Source organism: Numenius arquata, chromosome 3, assembly GCF_964106895.1.
Source record: "Numenius arquata chromosome 3, bNumArq3.hap1.1, whole genome shotgun sequence".
Taxonomy (NCBI): Eukaryota; Metazoa; Chordata; class Aves; order Charadriiformes; family Scolopacidae; genus Numenius; species Numenius arquata.
This window is the reverse complement of record NC_133578.1, coordinates 11,693,266-11,705,290: the sequence shown is the minus strand read 5'-3', so window position 1 is coordinate 11,705,290 and position 12,025 is coordinate 11,693,266. Positions and strand designations below refer to the sequence as shown.

At 44.0% G+C, this 12,025-nt stretch overlaps 1 protein-coding gene across 1 annotated transcript in view; it reads left to right on the top strand.

The window, feature by feature from the left end:
• KALRN (kalirin RhoGEF kinase) overlaps positions 1-12,025 on the top strand; it is a 492,654-nt gene that overhangs the window by 410,353 nt on the left and 70,276 nt on the right. The gene's annotated exons all lie outside the window — the stretch shown is intronic.

Here is a 12,025-nt window from a genome sequence, read left to right as displayed (position 1 = left end):
CTTCAGCGTCCTTCCTGTAGTGAGGGGCCCAGAACTGAACACAGTACTCAAGGTGAGGCCTCACCAGGGCTAAGTACAGAGGCACCATCACTTCCCTACTCCTGCTGGCCACGCTATTCCTGATACAGGCCAGGATGCCTTTGGCCTTCTTGGCCACCTGGGCACACTGCTGGCTCATGTTAAGCCAGCTGTCCACCAATATCCCCAGGTCCTTTTCTGCTGGGCAGCTTTCCAGCCACTCTTCCCCAAGCCTGTAGCGTTGCCTGGGGTTGTTGTGACCGAAATGCAGGACCCGGCACTTGGCCTTATTAAACCTCATAATGAAATGAAGCAGGAGCTGGGAATGTGCTTATCAATAGACCTTATTATTCGGCTCATCCTTTGATAGATGAACATAGCAAGTTCTTTCAGGCTCCCCTCAATCTTCTACTTGTTTGTGCTGGACTTCATTGATCCATATTTAGCCCTCCCTGATAATGTGACATGGCAGCAAATGTAAATGGCCAAGTCAATGAGCATTTCCTTTCAGTTTAAACAAAGCAAGTCAGATTGACTATCAAACTCTTTGGATTTGTATTCTTGTTTGAAATAGAATTTATTACCTTGTTAGAAGCTAAAAGAAAACACAGTAAAAAGCGTGCAACCATTTTTTGTTATTGTAGTTAAAGGAGAACAATTTTATGGGAGGGGTGTCCTCTGGGCATGCTGCAGTCAACTCTATCAAACGGAGAGGCCAAGTATGATAAAATTCAAAACCTGCAGCTGGTGCTTCCTTTGGGAGTCACATTACAGTAGTACCAGCAACAGTCTTTCATTTCAAAAAGGGAAGCATACAACTGCAGCCAAAGGCCTCTCAGCACTATTTTAGGTAAGCTGATCTGCATAAAGACCATTGTAATCTCTTGTGCTGCTCAGGTTTTAAGCGATGCTTTCATTTCATAATGCCGTTTCTGTGTCCACTGAAAACATCTGCTTAGACGTGCCAGGCTCGATCATGCACCCTGTTACATCACTTGGCAAATGAGGTCACTTTAAGTAAATAGCAGTATTATGGAGAGGGGAATTAAAGCCCCAGGATTTAACTGTTAGGACTCGAGCTGCAGCCCATTGTGATGGCTGAAAATGGTGCAGCAATGCTGAAAAGGCTCAGTGGCTGCAGCAGATGAGGGCAAGCAATAGGGAGGACCCAAAAACAAGTAATCATGTCGCTCAAGATCCTTTTTCCACAGTGCCAAACACTGACTGCGGGCATGGGCATGCAACCCTTGTGCAAACTCTCCTGCTTCACGTGGAGTTCATCCATGCAGCCTATTTGTGGCAGCAGTAGTGTACTTTCACATGGTGATTACTTCACGTAGTGGACCACTAAGCTGGAGCATATCATTAAGATGAGACTTTAACGTATAACAGCAAGCAAACTACAGGCTTTAGAAAAAACAGCTTGGGAGAGAGGGAGAAGGGGCTGTGGGATTGCCTGGCTGCCTCCAACCACTACCAGACTAACTGCAACCACCTCACCCAAACAAGGACCAGAGCTTGTATTGCAGCCTCAGTCTCCTAAAGTGTGATTAAAATTTACCGTAAGGACTATTGCTCTCAGCTGATGAGAATTCCTGGGCTGTACTGGGTGCGGTAGAAGTAGGCATGAGATGGCCAGGCTATGCTGAACCCAGCCATGTGCCCAATATGGTGCTGCTATCGGTAACATACCCTGTTTTTTCCAGTATGTAATAAATCCCTATGAAAATCCCCACTCTGTAGTGGTGCCCAGTGACAGGACAAGAGGAAGTGGGCATGAACTTGAACATAAGGAGTTCCATCTAAACATGAGGAGGAACTTCTTCACTTTGAGGGTAGGAGAGCACTGGAACAGGCTGCCCAGAGGGGTGGTGGAGTCTTCGTCTCTGGAGACATTCAAAACCTGCCTGGACATGTTCCTGTGCAACCTGCTCTAGGTGGACCTGCTTTGGCATGGGGGTTGGACTAGATGATCTCCAGAGGTCCCTTCCAACCCCATACCATCCTGTGTGATTCTGTGACGCCTGCAAGGTGAAAAGAGGCAGGAAAGCATGCCAGCCGGGACCAGGTCTTCATTCAGCAACTTGCAGACGAACACCACTCACTGTCATCACTCCTCCCAATGTGTTTTCCATCATCTCAAATCTGCATTTCCCTTTATCTTCTATTAGACCAACCTACTACCGAAAATCATTAAAAGCAACTTATCCAAATCTACCTTTGAGTTAATTTTGGGCCTGAGGCCCTGATTTATAGTAATGGGACCTAGGGACCAACAATAAAAAAGAAAAATAGTAGCTATTAAATCAGTAAAAAGGAAACGACTTGGAAAAGGAGAGGGTTGCCAAGCTAGCCTCTCCAGCAGTGGCAGAGGGGAGTCAGACTTACAGGACCATATGGCTTGGACACAGTTTGAATAATCTCCTCCAATTAAAAATAAAGCCAGTTTTATGTAAAACATCTGTTCTGTGAATTCAACAATTTGGGCAAAAAAAAACCCATCAGGGGATACTTTAAGTCCTTCATCATGTTTTTGGTTTCTCTGTTCAGATCCTTACCAATTTTGAGGAGCTCATATCCCTGAAGGAGGAGTGTTGTGGTTTCCTATGGTGCTACCACGCATCAGTGCAGGCTGTTGCATTTCTGTATGCTGGGCATCCGTGCTGCCTTCAGCAACCCAGCCTTCGTTGCAAAGCTGGGTGTGTTTTAGGAGAGCCCAGAGCAGCTGAGGCAGGTCAGTGAGGATCAGCAGAGTCTACAGTGAAGGGGCAGCACTGGAGCTGGGCTGGGGTGAGACAAAGGAAAGCAGATCCTCCCACCATCCCTGTGCGCTGCTCTTGTAACAGTGATGGGAGCTGGGCACAGCTGTCCTCTGGAGAGGGAATCTATCTGATGTAATCGGGCTTATATGTATCTAAAACACAGTGGTACTTGGCCACTAAATCCTGATCCCTGCATGCTAGTAGAGGTAAAGAAGAGAGCACAAGATTATCCCTTTTCTGCTTTCACATGCTCACTTCTTACAGCAGGACCACAGCAGGAAAGCATAGCTTTGAAGCAACCTACAACTGCTAGTTTTGGAAATGTCTAGGGTTTATTTGACAAGGGGAGGTCTGTTGCAGGTATTGCTTGAAATTATATCACTTTTCATAACACTGTTAAAAGTATAACTGTGCAGACAGCAACATTCCTGTCTAAAATAATTAACTAGATTATAAAGGAAATACAATCTGGGGATATGTGTATTGAGCAAATTTCATCCAGTGCATAAGCTGAGATTTGCTTTGTTCTGAAGCATCCCTAGGATGATCTTATTGTGCTTTTGCTATTAATATAATTTGCTTCATTCTCGGGAGGACATCAGTTTGAGGTCTTTCCTCAGGTTGTTGTGAGCCATTGTTCCTAGTTCTTCAGGTTTTTTATTTTTATTTCAGTGTAATTTAAAAGCAGAGGTACCTGTAGGTCCTAATAATTCCTTGATGTTGACATCAGGGAAGCTGTAGGATGTCTGCTGACAAGCAAATAGTGGGGGTTCTACTCAGCTGGGAACACTGTCTGAGGTGGGAATAGGGCTGCTGGAGCATTGTTTGATTCCTCCCTTCTCAAACTCTGGCCAGGGCAGAAAACCCCAGTTAGATAAAGACAGATGTGCAGGGTGCCTACTCTTTGCCCTTGCAAAGTGTGCTTGTCCCTTGTCTTCCTAAAGCTTCTGTTGGGCTTGAATTCTCCTTCTCCAATGATACCATGTGTGTGAGGCAAACAACTGAGTTTCTATTTTAAACTCATCAGCTGTGTAGACTTTTTACTGTGCACACTTTGCCTGTGCTGTTTGTACCTGGGGATGTTTCACAAAGTTCCTGGCCAGAGTATGTGATTGGATTTTGTGTACTTGCTAGCAGCGTCTTGGGAATTGATGTCTGATGAATCATGTGTTGACTGAAACCCTTGACCTCCCAGGTCAAGAATGTCTGCTTTATTCAGACTGTGCTGGACATATGAAAGAAAGCAACTACTCGGTACTCCCTGATTTTAGTTTATCCTTGCGCTTTTATTAACCTTGGGTGAGTTTAAAACATGTTGTGGCTGTGAAATATGGCAGGTGAGGGATTACCTTCAAGGATTTCAGCCGCCTGCCTTTCTCACTTTCTGCAACACTGGTATCAAAGGAATTTGGAGCCAGTTTTGCTGGCTTTGTGTCACCAAGGAAACACAGATTATATCCGCTCCATTTTGTGCTTCTCCAGGGAAGGGAAAGGAATGGAATTTGGGTACCCGCTCTCTGAACCAAATGCCATGAGAAAACCTTCGATCTTATAGGATCAAACACAGACTGATGTTCTGATTCAATTTGTTGGGTGAAACAAAGTGAGTCTGGTCGTCTTTATCTTCAAAAGCATTTTTTATAGTTGGATGTGGTGTTTAATTTGGGTCAACTTTAGACTTACTTTCTGGAAAAAAAGGCTCCAGAAATAATTCAGACAGTTCCCGTCAAGCTGTTCTGCAGATGTCAGTATATGCCAGAGTCCAAAATCCAGCACAATCAGGATATGGTCGTCTAGTAGGGACTCCAGCAAGAGATGCTGGATGGGAAAGGTATGTGCTATTTGAGACCATAACACCAGATTTCCTTTCTGTTAGCATATTTATATGTCCCACGTGCCATCTCTGACTCTTCTTCCCGCTGTGGAATAACTTACTGTGTCTTGATTTATAGAATGCTGCACATCCAGATGCCTCTGTTGTTATCTCCTCTCTGAGAGGAGCAAAGCTGGTACATTTGGGCTACAGGGCTGTCACCACGATCCCAACCATGTGTTTAACTAATTGCTTAAATATAAAGAGACCTCCTGGTGAAGTTCAGGCACTGGTCCTCTTTGTTTGGACAGACAAAACAGAATGGCTCAGAAGCACAAACTCCATCTTAATGGAAAATGGGTAGAGGGGCCTGAGGACCAAGATTCTGATTCTGAACTCTATCTGGAGCAGTTCTGCTGACTATAATTGTTTATCTCTGGTTCAGCTCATAGCTCCTGAAATACAGCCTATCCCCACAGAAACACCTCCGTACCGATGCAACGAAGCATTCACCAGAATTGCCAGAGCTCTCAGCTCAGCATCCTTTGGAGCTGTAGAGGCTTTAGAGGGAGGAACATGCGTGACTCAGTGTTCACACTCCAAACAGAGCCTGTTATAAAGTAAGAAAGCTAAAGCAATTCCCTAGTACTGAAATTCCTCAAAGGCTTCTTCTGAATTTGATCTCTCTCTAACCTCCCAATAAAAAGAAAATGTCTACAAAATTACAGAAATTTTCACAAAGAACTCCACAGGGGGATAAGATTTCTCGTGCCTGTCCCCCAGCTAGAGTAACAGCCCTTGGATCTGTTTCAGTGCAGACAGAATCAATGTCTAAGTGGTCTTATTCACTTTTTTTAATCTCTTGATAAGAATGCAAATGCCTTTCTTGCTCCCACCGCCTCTCTCACCCTCTTGAAATAGGCTGTTTATGGTGACTAAATGCTTCTATCCAAAACTGGCTTGCATCCAAAACCAGATGGGCAGAAAGCCTAAGAGCAAGAGAAAACTAATAATTTATATTAGGACACAGTGCTGAACCACACAGAATGCTTTGTTTAAACTAGCAGAGCTCTGCATCCTATTGAATATATGTAAATAACCAGCTAGTGTGGATTTCTACAACAATGTTGGCATATTTCAAAATACTTGCATACTCTGAGCAGCTCTTCTGACCCTGATAGATTCATTCTCTGTTGCTGATTCTTTGACAGAAAAACAGATTTTGGCTTGAGATTTGTACTGAAGGGTAAACAATTTCTTACCTACCTGAAATATACTGGATTTTACCTACATCCACAGATGCTGTGCAGTGCTGATTCTGCTTCTGAATATGATTTTATGACTGAAAAATATACTGCCGGAGAAATTGAAACATTTTAGGAACAGAAAGAGGAAAAGGAGATAAATATGAACAAATGATACAGCAATTTTAATAATAGAGTACGCTGGATAATTTAGCATAGTGAGTTGAGCTGGGCATGGTTCTTTACATTATAGTCTATTTTTAAATAGCTTAATATTGCATGAGAGGATACTTGTGTATTATGTACTGACAAAGCATCTTTGGCAGTCACGAGCCCTTAGGCCAGACAAATGACAGTCTATAGGCTTTGGCAAACGTATGGCAGCTTGAGCTTACTGGGTTTTCAGGCAGTGTGATACTCAAAAGGAGTTGATGCAAAAGTAAGAGATAAATATAATGCACTGACATTTATTCTTCTGTTCTCTGTTACCTACTGTTACCTTCTGTTCTCTGTTACATTAATGGTATGGGCTTCAACAAGACCAAGTGCCAGGTCCTGCACTTGGACCACAACAACCCCGTGCATCGGTACAGGCTTGGGGAAGTGTGGCCGGAAAGCTGCCCAGCAGAAAAGGACTTGGGGGTTCTAATTGACAAGCGGCTGAATATGAGCCAGCAGTGTGCCCAGGTGGCCAAGAAAGCCAATGGCATCCTGGCTTGTATTAGAAATAGTGTGAGCAGCAGAAATAGGGAGGTAATTGTGCCCCTGTACTCAGCACTGGTGAGGCCACACCTGGAGTATTGTGTCCAGTTTTGGGCACCTCAATACAAGAGAGATATCGAGGTGCTGGAGTGGGTACAGAGGAGGGCAACGAAGCTGGTGAAGGGCCTGCAGAATAAGTCATACAAAGAACGATTGAGGGAGCTGGGACTGTTTAGTTTGAGGAAGAGGAGACTGAAGGGTGACCTCATCACTCTCTATAACTACTTGAAAGGACATTGTAGAGAGGTTGGTGCTGGTCTCTTCTCACAAGCAAATAGTGATAGAACAAGAGGGAATGGCTTCAAGCTGCAACAGGGTAGGTTTAGACTGGGCATTAGGAAGAAATTCTTCACAGTAAGAGTGATCAGACACTGGAACAGGCTGCCCAGGGAGGTGGTTGAGTCACCATCCTTGGATGAGTTTAAGAGTCGCTTAGATGTGGTGTTGGGGGATCTGGTGTAGGGAAGAACTTTGTAGAGTAGGGTAGATGGTTGGACTCGATGATCCCAAGGATCTTTTCCAACCTGAATGATTCTATGATTCTACTCAGTTGTGAGAAGGGTCTGACCAAACTATAGGCATATTTGGAAGTGGGGAACCCCAGAATAACTGATCCGCGTACTTCACTTGGCCGTGAGTGTCAACGACTGGCAGCAAGAAAGCCTGAGCTGTAGTCATTCCTCAGCTCCCAGCCCAGGGATTCAGATACAGCGCTGAGCCAAAGGAACCACTCAGGTACATGCAGAGTCTGCCCCAGGGCTGCCTCGGGGGAGACAACAGGATCAAAACCCTGGCTTCAGTTCAGCTCACAAGGTCCCCCACAAGCATCAAATGTAGTTCCCTGACAGAACAGGTTGCCAGGTTGTCTCTGTTATGTGCTCTTACATTTCACAGACCATAGTGTGGTTCACAAGCCTCTAACAAACTTAAGACCTTAATTACAAAAGGACTAAAACCTTAATTATGGCACTGTGCCACAGAAGGGAAGATCAATCACACCAGTATTTTGCACCCTTGTAGAAACAGACAATTGAAATGCTGCTACATTTGCTGGGGCAGCTGGTATTTATTCACTTACACTGATACAACCATCACAGTATCACTATTACCAGTTTTCTGTCTTTCGGAACTTGGGTTCATCTTTTAGAACCAGCATGAGATACGTTGTGATCTGCAGGATAAACCATTCAGTTACCCATTTAAGAAATACCTGAGGAATCCGTCTCCAGACACCGGTCTCCCAAATCCCTGCTCACCCTGTTAGAGAGTTATTCATTCCCACTTTTCCTTCAACTGGAGTGGATTTAGTACTAGTTAAGATTTATTTTAGAGAGAAGGAAGGACTTGATAGGTCTTTCTCCTCTGCAGTATAATGATAAATATGCCACTGGTGTTCAGCCTTTCTTCCTCTGGCTGCTGCTTTGTGGCTGGAAACTAAACAGATGCAGCAGTGGCCATGCACACACACTGTGATTCAGGAAAGACCATCTCATGGTAATCCTGCACTAACCGGTACCCGCTGGTCCCTGGAGCCGAGCTGACTCCTGCCCTTGGAGCAGCCTGGATGCTCCTGCAGCAGGATGTGTCCATGCCTGGGATCATTTTGGTGGCTTGCACTTTACCCTCCTGTAGCCAACAGGCATTCAGTTGGGTGTTCCCAGAAGTAAAAAGGCTCATGGAAGTCATGACAAAACTCATTCACCAGTGTCAGTGTCTGAAAACTGCTTGCATCGATGCTCAGAGGTTGGTGAGCAATGTCCTGAGGTAGAGAGGGGAGTTTTCGATTGCTGTGTGGCTGGGTCCCTGCCTGCAGTGGTAACACAGGGCATGGCTCTATTCTAGCTCAGGTTTGATCTGTTTTAGAACATCATGATGAAAACACTTACACACTGATTGCACAATGATGCTTTCTAGCCCAGGTGCAAGTGACTGCAGAGGATGGGAGATGGTTTGCTGGTCTCAGGCAGTGTGGAGACAGGCTGGGGCTCCTGCTGGCTGCTTTCAGGACATACCGCACGTTTGCTCTGGATTGCTCAGGGCCCTCTTGCTTCCTCATTGCATTTTGCTACTTGCTTCTGCCATTTCTTTTTCTTCCTGATTTTTAAGGCTACTGCTTTCTGTGTAATTCATTAGATTTGTCCGTGTATCAGATCTTTCAGTTATGCCTTGTGCTCTGCAAAGACATGTCGCATTGTGATTTTTATTTTAATGTCTCTCACCAATCTTGTTGTACCATACACAGATTAGACTGCTGTCTGGGTTTTAAATATGTTCAGTCAGTGGCTTTAATGGTGGTTTTTATCACAGGAATAATAAAAGTGAACATTACATGTTAAAATATGAAGCCATTTACCTGTGAAGTTCAACCTTAAGGGTAGTCTCTATTTTCTTTCTCTTTCCAAACCAAATGCAATATGTGTGAGAAACCAGCAGCCCATCCGTATTCCAATTTGTGTGCTCTGAGGTAGAGAGAAGCATGATGTACTTCTCTGAGATTGGAAAATTACTCTCTAAAAACAAATTAAGTAACTAATAGCTTGAGGGATCACTTCATAGGTGAAAGGATTTCTGTCATTGGCAATCAGATTTATTTGCATTATTCCTCAGTGGCATACAATTTGTATACGGATTTGTATAATATAAGCTTTCTAGAGATATTACTTTGCTGTGGGTTAATTTGGTAAGTAAATATTCTTTGTGGTGTGGTGGTATTGAAGACACAGAAGAGGCATGCTAAGCACCTGGAAGTCCTTGGCAAAAGGAAGGAGGTCCTTTTCTATTCTTTGCCACCAGCACCTAAAAATTATGTGTGAGCCCCTACCTAAGGTAACTGCTTGCACCTACAACCTACACCTGTAAAAGGGAACCTGCTGAATCTCTCCTGCCAAAGAGGGCGTCTTTCCCTGAAAATGTATTATTTTAGTATTATTTTAGCGCTGGTTCCAGCTGGTGAATTGGAGCATGGGGAAGCCCTGGTCCATGTTTCCATCCAGAGGATGTTGGAGGTGCAGGTGATGAAAATTCATACAGCTTCCAGGGAGCCGAGGGAGGTTCCTCCCTCACACATCAAAGCTGGCTTCTAAAGCCAGGGGGGTGAATATCTCCCCTGCTGAGGAAGAGCTTGATCACACCAGGTGCTGAGCAGCTCCTAGAGGGGATGATTACTTCCGGTTCTCGTTATATTAAATTGCTAATTTTAATGAATCAGAGAAAACAGAAGCTTGGGGCTGGATGGTACCTGAGGGTCATGGAGCACACCTGCCTCCCATGGGATAATGTTTACAGGTGTTGCCCTAATTGAAGCATCTGTTTGTATCACAGATATTTAGTTATTTGAGGAGGGATTGACAAAGGCCTGCAAAAGACTGATTTAGGTTAGCTGCTGCTCAGCTCACAGTGCAGAGGGCAGCGTAACAGGCATGGAGCAGGGACCTGTTTAGGGTAGCACCTCCCAGGCTAATGCTCCCCGGGAAGTGCCTTGTTAGTCCCAAACTTTCCCAAGTTCTTTCTTCATCAGACCTTTTTCCTTGGAATGTTTCAGGGCTGTTACACCTTTCCCGCTTAACTAATAAAAATGATTTCTTTTCCAAAAATCAACATGAACCACCTGAAGAATTTTTTTTAATATTCTGGAACATCCCCTGCCCATATCATTGGAAACAGTGGGTCCTCGGATCCTGTCTGGACCAGTTCCTTCATGCCCAGACACCACACATAATATGTAGGTAAGCACTTTGAAGACAAGCGAGAGTTAATTCTTTATAGCAAATTAGCTTGCTGTGTGATGGCAAACACGGACACCTAGTGGTACTCGAGTGCAGGGCATGTAGATGCTTTAAATTTATCTCTGGCAGAGAAGTAGATACAGCAGAGTGTTTGTTCACGTTTTTCCCTAAAAGAAGGAGATTTTTGATTTTTTTCAGAGCAATTATCGTAGATAGAATAACGTGGGGGAAAGAAAATTTACTTGCCAAGGAGGAGGGAAAGAATTAGGGGGAATTGGTAAGATTTGTCAGTGCATTTACCAAGAAGTAATCAGGTTTTTTTCTTGTGTGTTAAATATCTCATACCACACCAGATCAGATACCATATTGGACTAGAAAGATTTTTCTGCTCCTAAATTAGTCCATAGCAAAGAAACCTCAACAAATACTGTAGCAATATCATTCGTGCCATACCTGTGGATGTTTGTACTCCAGTTATGGGGAGATTATGTCTGCGTGATGAACAGTGGGTTTGCTGGTAAACTGCATAGCCAGGTGCTAAACTGATCTCTTGTGCGCTTTCATCAACCACTGAGCTCTTTCTGCCAGGATTAATGCAAGCACTTTGTCTGAATGCCCTCAAACAGCTGCCGTGGTTTGTTTTGTTTGTTTTTCCTATTTATTTACAAATAATCTTTCAGAGAAATATTTCCTTCTTCTTCCCCAAATCTAGCATTTCGTCTACGGCAGAGACACAGGACAGGTGAGAACCAGTCCTTGTCCACTGACCCCTTTCTGTAATTGTAAATATCACCTCTGTGAATGGGATTTCTTTCGCATCTGTATTGTGAGACACACAAACCACTATGCCACAGAGTGGGGAGACAGTGTTCCCATGGGATTGTGCATTCAGCGCTGGTTGGGCTAAGATAAGGGATTTTGAGATTGTACCAGCTGAAGAGTGAAGTCTGTAGAGATGAGTGTGCTCTCCTCAAGGGCTCCCTCATTCAAGCTGATAAGCAGATCCCAGTTCTCTCAGAGATACTCAGCATCTTTCAAGATTTCTCCCAATTCAGTTGGATTTAGAAGTTCTTTTTTTATAATATGCTTGGGTGTAGCTTCATATCCTAAGAAATAGGGAGGTTTATGGTATTACACTGCTCTGAATCAGCTTGTTTACTATTCTCATCTTAATAACTTTTGAATCAGTGGACTAACTAATTTCTGTCAAATTTGACACTGGAATAAGGACCTCAAAGATTCCTGTGTGCTTCAGGGAAGCAGCCAGCATGCAGAGGAGAAACTCCCAAAAGAGGGCCCCTAATGACAGGCAGACAGCAAGAAATCCACACGGCAAAGGAGCGTTAAGAAAGATTGCTCACACCAGAAAAACTTAAGATTTTTGCTCACACCTTTTTAGAGGCCAAGTATCAACCTCTGACATCCTAATCTATAAAAACACAAGTGTCATGAGCTCTGCTGCTTGTGCAATCACTTCTATTTTGTTCTGCTGTATACACAAGCACTTATATATCCCGTCTCTGGTTATATGGAGCCTATGATTAAACAGAGACCGGTATTGTTCATTGAGAGCCACAGAGTGTGAGGGTGAAGGAAAGCAGCAGGTTACCAGCGCTCAGTACGGAAGTAAGACGATAGAGACATTTATTCTTAGATACAAATCCTGGAAGTCAGCATATAATCAGTCACTCTACGTTTATA